Source organism: Papaver somniferum, unplaced genomic scaffold (genome assembly GCF_003573695.1).
Source record: "Papaver somniferum cultivar HN1 unplaced genomic scaffold, ASM357369v1 unplaced-scaffold_24140, whole genome shotgun sequence".
In the NCBI taxonomy this organism is placed as follows: Eukaryota; Viridiplantae; Streptophyta; class Magnoliopsida; order Ranunculales; family Papaveraceae; genus Papaver; species Papaver somniferum.
The window spans coordinates 1-319 of record NW_020634532.1 but is presented as its reverse complement, the minus strand read 5'-3'; positions in this window follow the sequence as shown (position 1 = coordinate 319).

The following is a 319-nucleotide window of genomic DNA, read 5'->3' as shown; positions in this document are numbered from 1 at the left end:
AAAATCTCTATTTGATGGGGCTTCTTCCTATACCTATGAATTCCATTGGACCCAGAAATGATACATCGGAAGAATCTTTTTGGTCTTCCAATATTAATAGGTTGATTGTTTCGCTCCTCTATCTTCCAAAAGGGAAAAAGATCTCTGAGAGTTGTTTCATGGATCCGAAAGAGAGTACTTGGGTTCTCCCAATAACGAAAAAGTGTATAATGCCTGACTCTAACTGGGGTTCGCGGTGGTGGAGGAACCGGATCGGAAAAAGGTGGTGGAGGAACCAGGACCTACCCCCAACCTAGAGTAGCAAGATGGGGAAGTAAAA